The sequence below is a fragment of the Echinops telfairi genome, unplaced genomic scaffold (genome assembly GCF_000313985.2).
Source record: "Echinops telfairi isolate 266 unplaced genomic scaffold, ASM31398v2 ScPeMD7_4225;HRSCAF=4972, whole genome shotgun sequence".
In the NCBI taxonomy this organism is placed as follows: Eukaryota; Metazoa; Chordata; class Mammalia; order Afrosoricida; family Tenrecidae; genus Echinops; species Echinops telfairi.
Window position 1 is genome coordinate 11,868,184 of NW_022108124.1, and position 18,027 is coordinate 11,886,210.

Genomic DNA, 18,027 nt, shown 5'->3' on the forward strand with positions numbered 1-18,027 from the left:
AGCAGCACACCAACATGTGTGATCATGAAGGGCCAAAGGGACCAGGCTTTAAACACCAAAGGTGGGGAGAAAAGTCATCCTTGTCAATGAGGTTGGCGCGTGATGGAGACCCAATGCCCATCTCTAGACAACTGGACATACCTTGCAGAGGGGTAGTGGGGAGATGAGTCATCATACTTTCAATATTCTTCACCAATACCGTGATTCAAATGCATCAATTTGGGGGAGGGGGGTCCAATACTCAGTGTTCAACTTTTACATGCATATGAACAGATTTAAAATACTATCATTTGGGTCAGGTGCCCTTTACTTTGCAGAGTAAGAACCTTGCTTTTCAATACTCGAAAGAGGTCTTGTGCCTCAAGGCAATGCATCATTTCATCTCTTGCCTGTTGCTGCCATAAGCATTGATTGTGGAACCAACAAGACAAAATCCTTCACAACTTTAACCTTTCTACATTTATTGTGATGTTCCCTATTCTACCGGTTGTGAAGATGTAGGTCTTCATTCCATTGAATTGTAGTCCTTACTGAAGGCTCCAATCCTTGATCTTCATCAGCAAGCTCTTTAACGTCTCCTCGCTTTCAGCAAGCAAGGTTTGGTCATCTGCATATTGAAGGTTGCTGATAAGCCTTCCTTCAATCCCGATGCCACATTTGTCTTTATAGAATCCAGCTTCTCTGACGATTTGCTCAGCACACAGATCGAACATGTATGGTCAGAGGATACAGCCCGACACATACCTTTCCTGCTATTAAACCATGTAGTAGTTCCCTGTTCTGTTCGCACCACTGCCTCCTGATCCAGGTACAGGCTACACATGAGAGCAGTGAAGTGTTCTCAAACTCCTATCCTCCTCAAGGCTATCCATAGTTTGTTAGGACCCACACAGTCAAATGCGTTTGCATAGTCTATAAAATGCAGATCGATAACTTTCTTGTAGTCTGCACGCTCAGCCAAGATCCTTATGACATCAGCAATAATATCCCTCGTTGCACGTCCTTTTCTGAATCCAGCCAGAACCTCCCTCTGGAAGCTCCCTCTAAATCAGTGGTTCTCAACCTTCCTAATGCCACGGCCCTTTAATACAGTTCCTCATGTTGTGATGGCCCCATAACCATAAAATTATTTTCGTTGCTATATCATAACTAATTCTGCTACTGTTATGAATCGGGCAACCCCTGTGAAAGGGCCATTCAGCCCCCCAAACGAGTCACGACCTACAGGTTGAGAACTGCTTTGCTAATTGTACAGCTGCAACCTTTGGTAGATGGTCTTCAGTAAAATTTTACTTATATGTGATATCAGTGATACTGTGCTATAAGTTGTGTATTCTGTTGGGTCACCTTTCTTTTGAATTGGTATAAATATGATCTCTTCCAGTCAGTTGACCAACAAACTATCCTCCAAATTTCCTGGCATAGATGAGTAAGTTTTTCCAGTGCTTCATCAACTTATTGAAACATTTCCATGGGCATGCCATCAATTTCTGGAGCCTTGTTTTTGGCTATTGCTTTCAGTAAAGCTTGGACCTCCTGAACTTACATATGAGCAATTGAGGGTCTGTTTCACCGTCGGTCCACCACAGGCCTACTTTTAGATGCTGATATTGCGTTTCTTCCACTGTCTTCTCCCACAGATGTAGTCACTTTAACTTCTGTGTATTCCTTCTGGAGAAGTCCACCCGTATAGTCACCTTTTGTGTTGTTGAAAAAAGGTATCTACTGTGAACAAGTCATTGGTCATACAAAATTCTATCATTTGATCTCCAGCTTTGTTTATATCACTGAAACCATATTTTCCAACTAATGTTCCTTTCTCTGTCTTTCGTGTTTGCATTCAATCACCAATAATTATCAATGCATTGGGACTGCCTGTTTGATCAGTTTATTGACTGAAGGCTTTTGTAAAATTCTTCAATGTCGGCATCACTAGCTTTAGTGGTTGGTGCATACATTTGAATAATAGCTGTATTGATTGTATATCCTTATACTTGAATAGACATTATCCTATCACAGACAGCCTGGTACTTCAAAGTAGGTCTTCAAATGTCCATTTTGAAGATGAATGCAACACCATTCCTCTTGATTGTGTCATTCTTGCTACTATGAACCACAAGGTTTTATGATTCAAATGGCACATATCAGTCCATTCCAGCTCACTAACACCTAGAATATTGATCTATGTGTTCAATTTCATTTTTTATTACTTTCAATATTCCTAGAGTCATACATAGGATGTTCCAAGTTACAATGATTAATGGATATGTGCAGTTGTTTCTTATTTTGAGTGGTGCCCCATCAGCAAATCAAGGGCCAGAGGTCTTTACTCCCACAGGCTGTCCTCCATCTGACTCATTATGGTCAACTCGACTTTGACTCAACTCTCCGCCCTCAGTCATCATCTGGGTGCCTTCCAACCAGAGGGCTCAGCTTCTGGCACCATCTATGACAGTCTTCTGCTTCTCTTCATCGGGATTTCAGTAACTGGCAATGCTGCCACTGCCCTCCATAGGGCTTTCAGTCACTAAGTCCTCCGCAGTGAACAGCCTATTCTTTCTCCGTAGTTTGTTCGTCGTCTGGAAGCTATACTGAAATCTGTTCGATTTGGGCGACCCTGCTGGTATTTAAAATACCACGGATATAGCCTACAGGATCGCAAGAACATGCAAGTGACCACAGTATGCAAACTGACAGACAAATGGTGGAGGAGTGTGATGACAAACCACAATGTACGTCCCGCTCTGTTCAGGAGTTTTCGTGTAAGTCTCACTACCCATTTCCAAGGCTTTAGGTGCCAAGTCTAGAAGGATCCCTTGCTTCTGCATTTCCCCGGCACCTTCCCACATGCTAAGGAGTTTGAGTGGCTTAGTGGATTACTCCTCAGGCTGCTTAAGCACAAGCTATGCAGCCACCAGCCACTCCACAGGTTTTCTACTCCTGTAAAGAGAAAAACTACAGGGGCAGTTCTACTCTATCCTACAAGATCGCAACGAATCACAATAGACTTAGTGTCAGTGTGTTTGTTTTGTATATTCCCGTTTCCTACTGTCTGATACCCTATTCCCACGCACCTTGCTCCTGTTTCCCATCCATGTCTTCTGTATGCCCCATTTTGACGCAGCACACCCCCAATTATGATAGCTCCTTACCCTTCCTTTGCAAGTTGCAAGGCAAGCTGTCATTACCATTTCCTTAGGCCCCTCAGCTCAGAGAGCTGTCTCTTCAGTTCTTTACTGGCTTGTCTCCTGTAGAAGCTAATGGATCCTTAGCCTTGTCTTCACTGATGGCTGTCATTGATCCAGGCAATCATGTTTCCCATCTCAGCGGTTAGCTCCCTGGGCCTTATCGCCCCATCTGCTCCCTGTTCTTCCGTGGTGTTTTTCTATTAGGCAGTCATTTCCTCAGCCCATCCACAGGTAATAACACTTCGGTAGTGAAACGAAGATAAACTTGCTAGGATAGTCGGATGTGCCCTCCTTCCTGTCTCTGGGGGAGACGCAGCACCACACAAGATGCACGTTTTCACCTGTTTCGTTGCTTCCTTTCTATTCACATCCTAAAATAAATTACTGGTGCAGTAAGTTCTTCCCTTATGTACAAATTAATTATCGACCGATTCAGATTGGGTATTTTGTTTTTGTTTACTAATTTCTGGAGAACTTATTTCTTATGTGTTACTCTTCTCTGTAGTTACCATCCAGCCAACTCCTTATGGAGAATAGAAAGAAATACTGCCTGGTTCTGCACTTGCCTCCCATTTGGGGGCATGTTTGAGCCCTTTTGGCACGCTATTAAGTTAGTGCATCTTTGGGAGACTAGCCCTGCCCTTGATGCCGCTCTGCTTCTCCAATCATGAGGTCTTTGCACAGCAACTGGTCTTTCCTGATGATGTGTCCCGGGTGAATGAATCAAAGTCTCACCACTCTTGCTTCGGAGGCGCATCCTGGTGATATTTCTCCTAAGACTTATTGGTTCATTCTTCTGAAAGTGCATGGTCTATGCAGTCATGGATTTCTTCTGGGTATCATGAGACATAGGTATTCTCCAAATTCAAAAGTCATCTGCTTTTCAAAATGCTTTTAAAATGCCACTGGGTCATGGCATCTCAAAGGGAGTTCACTTCATCACAGGTGGTCCATCCATTTTGTTTATCAGCCTTCACCACTAGATATGAATTGCCAAATCACTGAAATCTTCCATCCTACATGCTCTATTCTCCAGGTACGTTTCCCACACTCAAGGCATCCCGGTAGCTCTTACGGTTTGATACTTTGCCTGTCTAGTACCATTGGCCATTGTTTGCTCTAGGGTCTAGCACAGGGTCCTAAAGCATTGTAGGCTTTTAAGAGACGTGTTGCTTGAATGAATACATACATACATCTATAAATAACTGAATGAATACAGGCCAGCTTTGTATTCTCTGCTAAGGGACAGTCCTTTGTATATAAAACATACCCAATGTATCATTTTCTAAATACTAGAAATTCTTAGTTGCTTTACTCTTTATTTTTTTTAATAAGGAAAGGGTTCAAGTTCAATGCTTATACAGTTCCATTCCTTCACTTTATTTCCATGTGTCTAAATACATCTAGGTAAACAAAAATAATATACAGAACTTTATAAAACCAAACCCTTTGCCATCCCTGGGACCCACAGTAGAACCTCTCTATAGAGGTATTTTAGCTGCCATTTTTTGAGAAGCAGACCTCCCCATGTACAAGTGGAGCCTTCTTGGCTCGTGGGCAAGCACTCAACTGCTAACCCAAAAGTCAGTCGATTAAACCCACCAGTCACTCCATGGGAGAAAGATGTAAGAGTCTGCTTCCAGAAAACAAAAGAGATTTCAGCCTGGAAAACATATATAGCTGTTCAGCTCTGCTCAGCGGAGTCAAAATCTGTTCAAATAGCTGTTCAATTCTGCTCAACGGAGTCAAAATCGGTTCAACAGAGAAAAAAATTCACTAAATGGCAACCAATTTTGGACATTATGTTTCAGTTAATTTACTTTTCTAAATAAATAAAGTTACATCAAAGTACAGAGCATGAGTAAACAAAAACTAATTAAGAGCAGTCTCATTAATTTATAACAAATATACTTTGGCCCTTGAAATCTGCTCACAGTTAGGTGGCTTAATTTAGTATTTTCAAATTAATTTTTATTTTTGGACAAGACTTTATTATAATAACCTCAAACTGCATTTTTTTAAAGCTCAATCATAATTCTACCCCACGGCAGCAGCTGTTATCCTTTTCTGCTTTCTCTACCTTATCCTTCTATAAAAATAGCCTGAAGTTAGTATAATTATATGGTATGTGTTTTGCGTTGCATTTTTCTTTAATATTGTACATATTTTCATACTATTTTTAATCTTTATTGTTACACATTCATTGCCTTCAGAGCACTTCATCAATTTGCTATAGCTTAACTATTTTCTTATTATTGGCTATGTAACGTGTTTCTAGTTTTCCATCGCTTATGTAAATGTCGTTAGGAATATTTCACACCTGTAGCTTTGTGGTTTTTTCCTCAAATGTATTGCCAGATTTAAAATATTTACTCATCTTTATTGTCATGTAGAAGGGTTTCTTAATTTCTTTGCTGATAAGTTTTGTTTCTATAGAGGATTTATAGCGACAGTTTTATGCCAACTTAGTAAAAGGCTAAAGCCTATCACAGTTGACTTTTACGTGAAATTATTCATCAAGTCCTAAGACATTATCATTTTTTATAAATGTTCCACATGGACTTTAAAAATATAGGTCCATTACAAAATGACTAGCATCTTTCGTTTCATAAATATTTATAAATGCTTAATGGATGCCAGGCCTGTGATAGAAGCTGGTAATGTAATAGTGAGGGAGGCAGATCCATCCTTGAGGGTACTCAGGCCTTGAAGGAATAGAACTAGTTTCTGTTGAGTCCATCCCAATTCATGTGATGGCATGTGTGTTAACGTAAAATGGAGTTCCATAAAGTTCTCGATGGTTACCACTGACATAGAGTCAATTCTGACAGCGATCTATCAGACAGACAAGAACTGCCCCTTTTGGTTTCTGAGACTATAAATGTTTATGGGAATAGAAAGCCTCATCTTTCTCCCAAAGAGCAGCTGGTGGTTTTGAACTGATGTCCTTGTGGTTTGCAGCACAAGTATAACCCACTAAGCCACCCGGGCTCCTTTTCAATGATTACTTGAGGGCATCTTCTGGTTAGACTCCACCCTCGAATATTTTAGTTAGCAGTTGAACGTACTGTTGTACCACTCGGGACTTCTAGCAATTAATAAAAAAAAAAGAATTTCAAATGACAGTCAATTAATGGAGATGATGATAAGACCAGCAGAGACACTCCCAACCTTTGGCCAAGGCTAAAAGATAAAAAGCTTCTGCTTGGACAAAGAGATTCAGAACACCCCACTCCAGCCCTCCCTCAGCTGCACCCTCCTCTGCAGGTAAAGGGGTGTGGGACATCTGTAGAGCATCCTGTACATGCGCATAGCCCTCATCTAGACCCACTTTTAGACACCTGGAATGTCATAATGCCCCACTACAACAACACAGATGGACTTCCGGGACCAGCACAGATGTCTGTGGGCCCACCTTCCTTCAGCTGAACTTTGCTACGTAGGTGTGTACCCAGGGATGACTATTTGGAGAGATGGTGCTTGAATGTGTGGTCAGTGTTGTCCACATGGGTATAGGAGAAGGCCTTGACATTTCTGGAAGGGAGCAGAGTAGGAAGGAAAGGAGAAGTGGCCATAGACCTGAGACTGGGTTCACATTTGCCCGTGGTTATGTTCCTGCACAGAACTTTGAGGAGTCTGAGAATTCTAAATTTGAATGTACTTTTCCAGGGAAGAAGATTATCCACATTTTATTGGGTGCTTGGTTAGCAATATATATATTTGAACTGTATATTTATACATGCCAACTATGTTTATTTAGATTATGTATAGTTACATTTTAACCAAATATATTTGAATTATACATATGTGTGTGATATGACATAGACCTTCGCTTCTTTTCTTATATTCAAATGTTGGCTGAAGACATGGTACAAGGTCATATGAAGGCACCTAACATGGAGACTTAAGCTTGTGTCAAAGATTTCTCAGAGTAGACTATGATTCAGAAGTTCAGATTGATCCATAGCATTGTCTCTTCCTGTAATCCTTTGCACCTATAGACTTTAATTGTTTGGCCTCCATTCCAAATCATAGCACTCCTATGTGTAACAGAACACAACATTGTCCGCTCCTGCGCTATCCTCACAATTATGTTTGAGCCCCACCTTGTCAATTCATCTAGCCAAGGGTCTTCCTCTTTTTGGCTGACCCTCCACTTTACTGTGCCTGATGTCTCTATTGTCATTTAGGGACTGGTCTCTATTTAGAAGGTCTGTCATTTAGAAGGACTCCTTCATTTCTGTGTAGATGGGTTTAGTGTGCATATAGGCTATATAGTGCCAGGTTTATGCCAAGTTAGTAAAAGGCTAAAGCCTATCACAGTTGACTTTAGTTGAAATTATTATTCTCATGCAGCAGATTTATCCAATGCAAGAATGTGAGCTTTTATTTCTTGGCTGTTGTTTCCATGAGCATTAATTGTGGATTCAAGTAAAATGAAATCTTTGATAACATCCATCTTTTCTCTACTTAATCATGATGGTGTCTGTTGGCCCAGTTGGGGAGATTTTTTTTTTTTCTTTCCATATAGTTTCCATGCATCTTGAAGGCTGGACCCTTTGATTTACGTCGCCAGCAGTTTCAAGTCGTTCTCCCTTTCAGCCTGAAGGTTGTGTCGTCTGCAGATCTCAGGTTGTTAATAAGCCTCCTACAATCCTGACCCCACGTTCTTTTTCAGTCTATATTATAGACAGGAAATCCGTTAGTTCATCTTAATAAGAGCCAAAAACACACTTTCAAACTGCGAGGCAAAGTCATGTTTAAATAAAACTTTACTATTCTAGAATAGAAGCACACTTAGCATAGTAAACATTATCTGTCTGCAACTAAATGCTGGCATCCTCATTACAGGGTGCACCCCAGCAATGTTTCCTTTAAATCAAGGCAATGACAAGGATCCAACAGCACTCAACTATTTAATGCCATTCTTAGATTTCTAGACAATTTACTTTTGGTGAATGTCAATTTCTTTTTCCTTCTATTGACAATTGGAGAACCATTTTTATATGAGAAATCTGTTTTTATTTATTCCATTTTTAAAAAATCCTTTATCTTGCTCTGGTGTGTGGCCATTATTGTTCTTAATCGGGATCCCTTCATAAGGCGTGCGTTCTAGAAAATGACTGTTAAAATACAGCTGTAGTGATTTCAAATGTTTGTCTTTGAAGAGCCCTCCTTGTGATTTGGCATTTGTTTGGTCACCCATGGCCCAGGGCTGGGTGTTTAGACTCACGAAGCAGCTCATTACTCTCCGAAGAGGTTCCTGAGTCTTCGTTATTAATCTGCCTCAGTTGGAGACAAATAGCATCCCCGACACCCTCCTATCCTGACCCATAACCAGGAAGTTGGCACAGTAAGAGAGTGGTGGTGGGAGCTTTGGCCCGGCTAGCAACAAGGAGCAAGCAACTAATCCAATAGAAACAAGTCATGTGGCATTTTTAATTTGAGTAAGAATACAAGTCTATTTTAAAGTTGTTTGCCTGGCTATTGCCAGACATCTGTTAGCTACTGTGTTTTCAGATTCATGATCATTCTCTCTCTCACTCTCGCTCTCACTCTCCCCTTCTAATCCATGCTCTAGATCTCTTGGGCTCCTTGTCTCTATTTCTAAACTAGAATTTCCCAGGCAAGCGTCTTAGATTTTACAGCTCAGGGAATAGTTACTAAACACCAGCCATTATGAAGACAAGACATCTTTAGAACCCAGCAGCTTGGCTGTTACTTTCTGATTCCCTCTCAGATTTTACAATAAAGCACTTGAGGCCTGGGAGGTGGCCTGTTCTCATAGCACATTTTGAGAGAAAGCACTTTATTCCCATCTTACCTTATATAAGACATAATTCTTCCCTCTCCAACAATTTAAGACCCATGATCAATTTTTTGGACGTCCACCCATTTATGCAGAGCTCACCAACATTAAGTGAAGACGAGACTTTTTAGTTGTGTGCAATTTTCTAAGTCTATAAATCAGGCCATGGGAAAAGTGGTGGTGAAATTTATCTATTGATGCCCTCATCACTTTATTCAAAGCCTTGGCATGATCAGATCAGAAATTGCCTGAAACGGCTTCTTCCATTATTCATCAAATACAAGTTTGACAACAACGGGATCCGTCAGACACTATTTCCATAAAATAGCCAACTTCTCAACAGGGAGCTTTCTCAACACATTTCCACTGGGTCTCAGAATCCAATCATTGTCTTCCTTCTTTATCTCCCCATCCTCATTATACACCTACAGTTTTACATCCCAGAAATAAATGAGCCAAATGACAGGTAATTGACATAGCTTCACTCAGCCCTGGGTGTCTGAGGAAAGCTGCTGGTCTGCTTTCTAAGCCTCTTATCTTTGTCCAGTCTCTAGCCACTTGATCATCTGAGAAATCCCTCCACCCTTTTTTGAGTCCTTCCTTCTGAAGGCCTTTTAGTTATTTGTGGAACGAGTCTAAGAAGGAGCCCAGGTGAATCAGGCTCCGGGGTGCTAAACCCCAGGTCAGCGGTTCAAAACCACTAGCTGCTTCAAGTGAGAACGATGAAGCTGTCTGCTACTGCTTGAGATTGACAGTCTTGGGAGCCCACACCGGCAAGTCCACCCTGTCTGACAGAGTCAGGACGTGCTGGAAACAGCTCAATGGCAATGGATTTGCTTTTTATTTTTGGTCGGAGTCCTGGACTGGGCCCAAGGGTCTCTAATCTCGGGATGGCTCCAGAATGTGAAACTTGATTTCCGTCCTCTCCCGGATCTAACATTCTAGAAAATCACAGTCATGCCATTCCACATACCACACTGAACAGGTAATTGAGAGGACAAAAAATAGAATTCCAAATAATTCCATGACTCAGAGATAGCCATTGTTGATGTTTTTGATATAGCAAAAAATAGCACATTTAGTGTAGAATTAATAATTTGAGAAATGCACCGGATAATACTCAAAGTGATCTGCTGCTTCTCTGAAATTTGAATTTAACTGAGTGTCCTGCATTCTCATTTGACACATCCGGGGACCTTTCTCAAAACTCTTTTCCTAATTACATTGTTTTTCCTTAAGCATGCCCTCCCTGAACGATCCCATAGTTTAAAAAATAAAGAGCCAGTAAAATAGCTTTTCAATACTTAATTTTAATCAAGAAATTGATAGCATTCTGCCAGCCTTGTATGTTATCTCTTTCCTCTATTACTTAGCATTAAGTTAATGGAGAAAACGAGAGTGATTTTATTGTACGTTGGTAGGGAGTTACTGCTCTGATAGACACGAACTGACTGAACACTATCAATTATTTAGTTCAGTCTGAGTACTAAGAAAAATCAAAATTTTTATCTTAAAAATGAATAAAAGGTAGTTAGGAGACTGTACAATCTTGCAAACAGAGTATTTAATGTTTAAAAATACAAGAATAATATTGCCTCTACTGCATATAACAGGAAGAGCAAAGTGATTATTTCAGCACTGATCATGGTGTCTTGCTTTTTTGGAAGGGCATTCAAGAGTGTTTGTTTTTATTGATTTTTAATTTTTCGCTATTTTAACGACCTCTATGCTCTTGAATATGGCATTTCTTATTTATGTTCTCCATAATATTGTCAACAGCATGTTCCTTGAACTTAAAGTGATAGCATGTCATAATGAAGACTGCAGATAAGATATGTGTGACAAGCTCACAAGAAATAAAATAAAAAAACCAACCCAAATCATTGTGCCTGAACTCTAGCCCCTCTGTATCAACTCACTGTCAATCTTTTGACAGTATCATCTTTCAGGGAGTGACTTTATAAATTCAGGCACCTGGAGAAATTCCTTAACCAGCGAAAGCATCTTCAGGCTGCCTTGATGGGTGGTGTCATTAATAACGGAGACATTTCTAGGGGTCATGTGCAGGCAAGGTTGTCAAGTGCGCTTGCATGCAAGCTTGCCATGCTCCGATAATGAATGGGACCACAAGGAAGTGGAAAGAAACGAATGGCATGAGGCTGGTTTCTGATCCACCTGCAAGCTTGTTGCCTCGTGCGGTCCTGAGCATCACCAAGGACTAGGGTGTAGCTTCCACACCGAGGTCACAAGAAAGGGTCTGCAAAGGCTCCCTGGCTGCATTCAGAAAGCGAGCCGCATCGGGACTCACAGGACCTGAAGGAAGACCTACAATACTAATTAGGGGAGAGGCAATTCTCATTCATCCGGCTTGTTCTGATATCACCTCTTGGCAATAAAAAGAGACGAAGACAATAGGGAAATGTAGCCGTTGGAAGCTGATGAGTGAAAGTGGGTACTTAATGCCATCTCTCCATTCTAGACACTGAGTGTCTGTGCAATTGTGAATATTATTTTCAGTTTGAAAATTGTCCTCTTGTGGTCAGGGTGAGCCCATCGGGAATAGGAGGCAGCTGCCACGAAGATCAGAAGGAGGGCATGTTTCCAGTGGATGGGTTTTAAATGTCATCCGACATTGGCTGGTAGATGGCCAATGTATGTTTTACCCATCCTAAAAATATAGGTATTTTTGCTCCTTCTCCAAACATTCATCCTTTAGTGCTGGGTGCCAGGGCTATCCTGCCAATACTTGGTCACTGGTATGACTATTGGCTGTCAAGTCAGCCCCATGTGACAGAGTATAATTGCTCTGCTTGGATTCCTTGGCTGTCATTTTTATGTGGGCAGAGGGCAGATTGCTGGTTTGTCTTCTGAGGTAGCTCTGGACAGGTTTGAACTACCAACCTTGCAGCTAATAGTCAAGCACTCAACTGTGCCACCCTGGTATCTATACCAGTACTGGAGCCCCACGCTCACTGCTATCAAGTCGATTCTGACTCATTGCCAACCTATAGAACATAGTACAGCTGCCCCTGTGGGTTTCTGAAGCTGTAAAGCTTTTTGAGCAGAAACCATCTTTCTCCCTTAAAACAGTCAGTGGGTTTGAACCATTGACCTTGTGGCTAACAGTCCAGTGTGTAATCCACTAAACCACCAGAGCTCCTAGTATGGGAGGAAGTAGTAGTAGTAGTTAAAAATGCCATGCTTCAAAGCAGCATACCTGCTAATCTCTGAGTCCTGTGCATTTGAATCCAGGTTCAGTTGCTCACTAGACTCTGTGACCTTGACAAAGTCACTGAAACAATCTAAGCCTAAATCCTGTCATCCACATAGGTTCACAAATAGAATGGACTGCAGAGCAGTGTGGCAGTGGGCATAAAGTGAAAATAATATGGCAGGAGCACTGGTGGCATGGAAGGTTAAGCTTGGGCTGCACACCCACCAACCTCTCAGTGGAAGAAGGATGAGGCTGTCAGCTCCCAGCAAGTGACGGAAAGCCTTGGTAACTCAATAGAGCATGTACACTGTCCTATAGGGTCACCTTGAGTCAGAATCAACTCATTGGTAATGAGCAATCTATGGCCTGTCCCACCCTAAAGTGTAGCAAACCCTCCTCTGACGTCTGTTTCTTTTTAAAATTTTTTCCTTTTTTCAAAATCATTTTACTGGGGGCTCATACAGTTCTTATCACAATCCATCCATCCATCCATTGGGTCAAGCACATTTGTACATTTGTTGCCATCGTCATTTTCAAAACATTTTCTTGCAACTTGAGCCCTTGGTATCAGCTTCTCATTCCCTCCCTCCCTTTTTCTCCCTCCCTCAATTACCCTTGATAATTTATAAATTATAATTTTTTTCATGTCTTACACTGACCGACATCTCCCTCCACCCACTTTTCTGTTGTCCATCCCCCTGGAAAGGGGTTATAGGTAGATCACTGTGATCGGCTCCCCCTTTCTTCCCCCACCTTCCCCTTCCCCTCCTGGTATGGCTACTCCCATGATTGGTCCTGAGGGGTTTCTCTGTCTTGGAGTCCCTGTATTTCCAGCTCTTATCCGTACCCGTGTACATGCTCTGGTCTAGCCGGATTTGTATACACTTTCTGCCAGGGCTGCTGCTCTCAGCAGCAAATAGGCAAATGGGAGCTTGGAGGGGAAGTCTCCAGGTCAGCTCAGATTTTCTAAGCAAGGTGAGCATGGAAACTCACCTTCCCTGTGTCCAGGTGAGTCTTTCTCTTTTCTTTCTTTCTTTCTTTTTTTTCCAGAAGCGGAGAACATTTTCACAGAGCCTTTCGGGGACTCTGAGATGAGGGCATTAGCTGGTGAGAGGGCAAGTAATCACTTCCTTCTGGTGCACTTGGCCTGAGAGCCATCAGAGGCCGTATCACCTGGTCTCACATCCCCTGAAATCCTGATTAGTTCCAAGTAAAAGTCCTCTTTGCCGGTATGTGTCACCACTTGCTCTGGGAAACCGCATGCTTTATTTATTTGCTTATTTATGTTTAACAGTAAAACTCCAAAGGTTGTGCTTTAAATGAAGTTGTATCCTTGCCCAAAAGAATGGTTTCTATGTACTCAAGAGACAAACTTTTTTCTGCATTTGAAAAATAGATATACTGCATGCAGTTGATTCTGACTCAAGACGACCCCATCTGTGTCAGAATAGGACTACTTTCTGTAAAAATGTCCGTGGCTGGGATCATTTGGAAAGACATCATCAGATTTATCTCCTGAGATGCCTTGGTGTGGATTTGAACCACCAACGTTTCCATTAGTAGCTGAGTGCTTACACATCTGTACCATCCTGGACTCCTTTTTTCTGCATAGATTCATAAATACGACTTTCAATTCCAGGAATTCATATCCTCTTATTATTACTTTTTTATGCTTCTTTTCTCCCAAAGTATTTAAATTCATAAACAATACATATGTATTTTTAAAGCCCAGCCCTTCCACTGTTTCTCATTTTAAGTCATGAGAGAGGAAAGAGGAGTTTATGATGTGCATTTTGTATAACGTGCAATCAGAAAGCAAACCTTATGCACAAAATGTTTTAGAAAGATGTGGGGGAAACACTGAATTTGAAGCCAGAATTCCTGTCAGCTAATATGAACTGTATGACCTTGGACAGATCACAAGATCTCTCTGAATGAATGTTTTAGGATCTGAAAATAAGTCATCACAGTGGCTTCCTATCCGCCTCGTAGAGTGTCAGTAGAGAGGAAATAAAATAATACATATAAAGACGTTGTCTGAGGCAATTCCCAAAAGTTTGTGGGAAAATGGAGCAAAAAGATAATTGGATTTTTCTACAAACTTTTTGAAGCCCCATCATATAGATTTGAAAGCCCCACTTAAATCTGTATAGCGTACAGAGTTAATTGCCTATAGCTCGTCTTCAGAAGCTTTTTCTCGAGGTTCTGAAAACTTTATTACTTTTCATCGTCTGGAGCTATGCCCTGCCCTACCAGGTTGGAGCCTCCTGGGCTGGCCAGTGCTGCCCCAACATCCACGCATCACATAAACTTCCTTTTATAATCACATACATTGATAAGGGAGGGGTTTCACAAAATACGACTGATACCCTACTTGCAATATTAATGAATAATTTTCCTTTATTCTAACTTTAAGAAAAACTCTTAGAAAATCACAAAATTGACTAAAAGATTGCCCTCATCTACGTAATATATACATCAAACTTTTTATTATCCCCGAATGACTATAAAATCTCAGCTGTTTAAAAAAAATTTTTTTTTACAGATTTATAGTATGGCATAAACATTTCAGTGTAAAACAAGATTTTCTACTGAGCTAAAAGTGTCCCAAGCTTCATGATTGTCTGTGGCAGGGGAGGGTGTTATTATTTGTAGATAACACCAAGGTGTTCATTTAAACATGCTTTCTGAGAGGCAAACTAGCCATTGGTGTTGCTGGGGTTTTGTTTTTTTTAATTTAAGTTTATACTAACCAGGATTTCACACCTGCTGTAGCAGCGTGGATTAAGTGACCCTTAGAAACTCTATTCTTTTTGAGCGTAGAAATAGAAATCTCTTGGCATAAGCAAACATTAATTTAAATGTGCTTTAAATATGTGCATGGATAACTCTGATAGGCTTAAACAGGCATCTTTAGACACAGGGAGACATGCCTGGATTTGACTAAGTTGAAGGTAACATGAGTGACATTTATTTTGGAGGATAGAACCCTCGTTCATATCAATACTATGATTCTACTGCCTTGTAATCAGATGTGTTAAACCAGTTACTTCCAAACATTTATCTCAAAATTGAGGTATTAACCTGATACCAGCCCCATTTGAATTAAGAGACAAGAGAGGTAGAAGCTGCCTCAGGATAGCGTTGTTTTTTTTCATAATGAATTCCACAAATCTCTAGGCCCTTGAGATGTTCTTTACAGAGAGAGAGAGTTACTTAACAGAGACTCTATGGTCCAATAAGTTTAAGAGATATTGTGTGTCATATCTTCCCCTTAGATATTTGCAATAAGCATGCGCATATTAAGTAGTTTGAGAATCCCTACTGTGAAGCATACCCACACTTATTTGATCTGAGAAGAGATTTTTGGTTTGATGACAAGCCCCCTTCCCGCCCGCCCCCCGTAATTCTGTAGCTGTAAATTTCAAAAATGTTCATATCTCAGAAACATATGCCTTTAATGCACCAATGGTAGTAGAGACCCAGGCTTTAAGTAACCCACACCCCACTCCTTTACACGGAGTTCCCTGTGTGAGGAATTTGGTGAAAGGGTCTTTAGAGAAAAAACAATTTCTCAGTGTGTAGGACGTTGATTTATCAGCCCCAATTCTTCATTCCATAGTCCTGGTATTCTAGAACAACCCAGTCACAGTCTCACCCGTTGACTTTGGCCTTTGCCATGAAACTTGAGATGTGATTGGACCTAAAATCGGTGAGACTTAAATGTGCTTGCACACTGGCTTTCGCTGTGAAAAGTCTTAGGGAGCTGCTGCTTCACATGCACCCGACCTGGCCTAAATATCAACAGAGTCAACCCGAAGATGTGTGGACAAGAAAGAAATGCGTCTGAAATGCCAGTCAGTCTGCAGCATGTGTTTTGCAGGCTCTCCTGCAGATGGCTGGCAAAAGGCGTTTGCTGCAGACTCATGACACGTGCTATAGACAGCCCTAAAGAGTCTTAAGTGGTGGCACAAAGCGCTTGACTACTAACTCAAAGGTTGGCACCTCAAATGCACCTCGAGCTGCCTTGCCAGGGTGGTCTGTGAGGTGCTTCCGAAAGCTCACGGCCTGAAGAAGTCGGTGGAGAATAGTTCTACTCTGCAATGCAGAGGGCTGCCATGACTCAGCATCTACTCAGTGACAACTGGTGTTTTTGGAATACGTGAGGACCTTATGACAGTACTCAACACACAGTATCCGGTCAAGGTAGCCATTCTTATTGCACAAAAGCTAAGCCCATAGGTGCTGCAGCATGTGTAATACAACTAACTACCCTGAAGAAGCATGCTACTAACATTTTCTTCATTTTGTGATCACTGCCTTTAGAAATGAATGCAGGGACAAGAAGGAAGATTTGTTGTATTCATTCATAGCACTACTTGCTCTGTTTCTCATCTGCTTGGCCCATCCGATAGCTGGAGTTTGGGGAGATTCCTGAAAAAAAAAAAAGCCGAAGGTTAATGTGTATCCTCTACATGCTTCAGAGCATAAGCAAATTACTGCTGGTCAGATCAAGGTGAAGCACAATGGGATGAACCCACAGGGGCCACACCTTTAAGGCTACCCAGAAAAACTAAAAAAAAAAAAGTTGAAGCATAGCCATTTGAACAAACAGGAGTAGGAGTGATTAATTACTTTTTACTGTCATTCAACCGCTTGTCATCCAGGGAGTAACGGCATCCCTCCAATTCTCATAAATTTAATAGAGGTCACTCCGTGGCCTACTTGGCTGAAAGCGTTGCTCCTGACACCGATGGTACTTTTAAGTTTGCTGATGTGTGAACATAATTCTCAGCATCTCTTGGTCGCTCCCAGGGAGGTACTTTAGTAGATCTATGTGGCACTACGTGGAAAGTTACAAGTGATGAGCTCTCTGATTCATTCCCCTTTCAGGTACCAAAATGGCAGAGAATTTAAAACCAATGGGTGTTATTCTACAGTGTAGATCTCCTTTCCGCTCTGTTCAGGGAGTATAAAAATATGTTTATTGAAATTGAAAGCTATTCATTATAAGACTCTTGCAGTCTCAACCTTTAGTTTGGTATTTGAAAAGGAGGCTTAAAGAGCCCATTGAGGAACTTTCAGGTTAGCTGGTGTGCCTCCTTCACCTACCTCCAGATGCAGTGGTTCTCAACCTGTGGGTCACGACCCCTTTGGGGGTCAAACGACCCTTTCAAGGGGTCGCCCAACTCATCACAGTAGCAAAATGACAGTCACGAAGTAGGAACAAAACCAATTTTATGGCTGGCGGGGTCAGCACCACATGAACTGCTGCGTGAAAGGGTCGCGGCATGAGGAAGGTTGAGAACCACTGCTCCAGAGGCATTGACCCACTTGAAGGATTAAAAAAAGCAGGAGAACTGATACAGTGAGTTTCCAAACCAAACAACAACAACAAATAAAAACAAAGGCTTGGCAGCCAACCAGGAAGAGCCATGAATCCGAAGTAGATTACTACCTGCACTCAACTGTGGCACCTGGGCCTGGGCAGCCAGCACAGCCCCCTGAGGCTCCCCCTTCTGCTCAGGGACTCATTTCCTGGACTCTCAGTGCTATTTCACACCTTAGGTTTCATTTTGTATTAGAGCCTCTCTTTTTACACTTATTGATAAATCTTAATCACTACTAATTATGTCCAAGGTGGAAGTAGATAAGCAGTAATAGACTTCATGCTAGGCTTCTGGAAGTTAAAGGGATTTTTTTCCCCCTTCTAATTCACCCAGCAAAGAAAGTTTTATGTAAGATCTGAACTAAGAAAGAGAACAAAGATCTCTCTCGCTTGCTCGCTCTCTCTCTGAAGACAGGCAAACAGAATA

General features: G+C 41.5%; 1 protein-coding gene across 1 annotated transcript in view; it reads left to right on the forward strand.

Annotated features, from left to right (window-relative positions):
* SPATA16 (spermatogenesis associated 16) overlaps nucleotides 1-18,027 on the forward strand; it is a 407,618-nt gene that overhangs the window by 127,735 nt on the left and 261,856 nt on the right. The window lies entirely within an intron of this gene.